The 3,546-nt window shown below is 35.4% G+C and overlaps 1 long non-coding RNA gene across 1 annotated transcript; it reads right to left on the reverse strand.

Moving 5' to 3' along the window:
- Positions 1-287: 287 nt before the first annotated feature.
- Positions 288-1,285, reverse strand: LOC115977960. The gene is made up of 3 exons (XR_004088609.1): positions 1,097-1,285; positions 442-477; positions 288-352 (listed from the first exon to the last, which is right to left on the reverse strand). It is a non-coding gene; the product is annotated as an uncharacterized LOC115977960 (long non-coding RNA).
- Positions 1,286-3,546: the final 2,261 nt, after the last annotated feature.

Raw genomic sequence — 3,546 nt, forward strand, 5'->3', positions numbered from 1 at the left:
CCTTTTATACTTAGGGCAAAACATAAAACCTTACACGTTTTAATAGGCTCGGGCAAGTTGGAAAAATTCTGTAGAAAAAACATTCTGCCCGAGATTCAATCGATCGAGTCTAAGCTTCGATCGATCGAGCCAGGCCGAAATGCATACTTAATTCTGCAACAGCTCGATTCCAACTTTACATAAAAGACACAACTTTGAGCAAGTCTAAACAAAACTAAACAACTTGTTTTGATCATGGTTTGTTAATAATACACATTAGAGTTCTAATACATTAGTTCCTAAGTACTTAGAACCTAACAAGAATTACTCCTAAGGTTGTAGTAGGATGCTCCTGCACTAGTTGTTGAAGAACCTATGCAAAAGAGAAAGAAAGCACATTAACTCTCAAGCCCAAGAAGCCAATTGCATTGGGGAATTGGCAAAGATTGCATTCTAAACAACCTTAAACAAACCTGGGGTAGACATCACAATCTCCAGCTACATATCAAGAATGAGAAACAAATCAGAAACCATCTTTCATATAATCATGGACTGCAACTAATTGTAGAATAAGAACAAATTACCATTGTATTTCTTTATAAAATGATTAACATAAACCGAACATTTTCCCAATCAACAATGCAAAAATTTCCCAACATTCTTAATTACAAGAGACCTTAAGTAACGGCACGAATCTAACTAACCAAAATCCATAGATTAAGGGATAAGCAATGTGGGTGCAATAAGTTCTTCTAGACTGTCCAAAAGAATGCAACTGAATCAACTTTTAAGATTATAAAAGTTGTTAGTTAGTTAATATTTATTTATATAATAAAAGTTGGGTCTTAGAAGTCACGACTGTTACGCTTGTGATTCATTAATTATTAAGACAGTTTACTTGACATGAAACTCCAGTTTAATTTATGAAAAGATGAAAGAAAAATTTGTAAAAAAAAAAAAACTCACAACTGAGATGCCACCACTAAGTGTAGTACGTGCAACTTTTAGTGCCAGCTTTGCGTTATCCAAAAGGAGAAAAAGGATACAGTAACTAACCCATTAATAAGAGTATAAGACAACAGTCCCTAAATATAATATTAGAGAGAGAGAGAGAGACCTGTTGGCACGAAGGCAAGCTATGACACTAGAACTGTGAATGTGTGTCAAGGTTTTGTGAACAGAGAGCTGAGTAGAAGAATAGCAACAAACACTCAGCCGAGGTGGTGGTGATGGCGGTGGTGGTGGCGTTGAGCTTTGAAGCCAAGTGTAGCTGCACATGCTGCTGAGGGTGAGGCTTGTTATTGCCATATCCATTCACCTTTGCAAATGCAATAAGATATAAAAGAGAACTGTACATATGTTGTCTTCTTGTTACTTGTGTTTGGCTCTAACGGATAGTTTTTATCTATCAGAGTAGCCAAACATGAATTTGCAAAATAATACTATCTCTTTTCTTTGATATAAAACTTCTTTCATTTATAATTAATGCTATGGATATAAATTTTTTTAATGAAAAATTTCACAATTATGAAGTGATCTTGTGAGTGGTAAAGAAAAATCAATGGATTCATGAGTGTCAGTTGTGTCCATCACTTATGTCAATCACTTCAACAATTATGAAATTTGTTGTGAAACAAGCTATGTCCATTGCATACCTCAGTACTTTGCTTACTTTTTAAATCAAAGTATAAAACAAAGCACTCCCCTTTTACATGGGGTAGTAAATACTAAATAGTACCTATTACTTGGTTTTGGAAACAAAGTTAGGCCAAAGTAATCTCAATTTAGCCATAAGGGGAACAGGTTAGGTTTGATGCTGAATTGGTTGGTCTTCCATGACAAATTGTAGAAAAATGTGAGTGTAACTCAGCTGCAAACTGATACAATGCTGATATGTGGGGGGCACGTGAGATGCATTGGTAGTGTGGGAGTTGCTGCAGAGGGGTGTGTGATTTGCTGAGGCAGGGTGCGTGGGTTACTACTGAGAGGGGCAAGTCAAGGCTGCTGATGTGGGACCTCAAGAGGCAGTTATTCAGTTAGGTAGTTACAAGGAAGCCATGTGAGTGGTTAGTAGTTAGTTATGCCACTTACTGATTAATCAATGATTAGTACGTTGTAATGATAGATTAGGGAATTAGTTAGTTACATGAAGGGGAGTATAAAACAGAGATTGTATTGTACTGTGAGGATATGAATGAATCAGCTGAGTCCATTGTTTCTTTGAGTACCTGTTCTTCTATTCCTTTCTAACTCTCTCTCTCTCTCTCTCTATTGTTCTTGGAGGTTAACTGTCCTCGAATTCAGTTAGATCATTTCAGATTCTTATCACAAACTCACATATTAGCAAGTTATGAAATTGGGTGTGCGATTGGGTGTGTCTTTAAAATTATTTATAAATATATATATATATATATATATATACACCTGCTGGGCAACCACACTAGTTAAAGCACACAAAAGTCCCTAATGTTTTTTGTTGAATTTGCTCCAAGCCCAAGGAAAATTCAAAATCAACAAAAAAGCTATGTGCATAACAAAAAAACATTAGGGTGGGCAAACAGTTTTTGTTGAGTGCCATTTACGAACTAATAATAACCAAATGAAATACAGTTTTGACAGCTATGTGCATAACAGTTACTGGGCAAAAAAGCAAAATTCTGCATGTATTAGCAATTAGCATCCTCATCAGAATAACTGCTTCTGCAATAAAATGAGACGCATAATAAAACATAAACATATACCTTAAAGCTATAACCTTGATCAATCAAAAACTGCTACCTTTTGGTAGACTAGTACATCTCCTGCATTCAGACCCAATAATTTGGATATCAAAAATCTTAACTAAATATTAAAAGGTTCATACTTCCAAATTAAAAAAAAAAAAAAAAAAAATCTATAATAAAATGATTTGACAAATTACCACTAGTCCCAATAGGAAAAAATGAATTTAATCACTCTTAACATTATTTTTAAAACTCCTCCACCCAGACTCCCCCCTTAATAAGTGAAAATTTTAAATTGGAGGAAGAGTGGAGACAAGGCTCTAACTCAAGATACCTACTCTAGGAAGTGGTGATTTAATCACTTAGGGTCCGTTTGGATACAGCTGAAAACTGAAAACTGAAACTGAAAAACACTGTAGCGAAATAATTTTTAAATGTGTGAATAGTATCGTGGGACCCATTTTTAATGAAAAAGTTGCTGAAAAGTGAAATTTGTGGGTCCGTGAACAGTACACGATGTGCTGTGATTGGTCCAAAAAAATTTGAAAAGTCAAAGTTTGCGGCTACTGTTCATTGAACAGTGCATGAACAGTAGCCGCAAACCCAAAACGCGTGAAAAAAAAAAAAAAAAAAAAATGAAAAACGCAGACGCAGGATTGGGCGAAAACGCCCAATCCAAACGCACTCTTAATCATTATTCTCACACAGTTCAATAACTAATCAAATCAAGAAAAGAGAACAGATGCATACCTGTGTATCTATTGACACAAGGGAATAGAAAAATGCATTGTACTCCTCTTTACCTCCCCCCATCCTATCTTGAAGTTGACCCTGTACATCCAAA

Source organism: Quercus lobata, chromosome 2 (genome assembly GCF_001633185.2).
Source record: "Quercus lobata isolate SW786 chromosome 2, ValleyOak3.0 Primary Assembly, whole genome shotgun sequence".
In the NCBI taxonomy this organism is placed as follows: domain Eukaryota; kingdom Viridiplantae; phylum Streptophyta; class Magnoliopsida; order Fagales; family Fagaceae; genus Quercus; species Quercus lobata.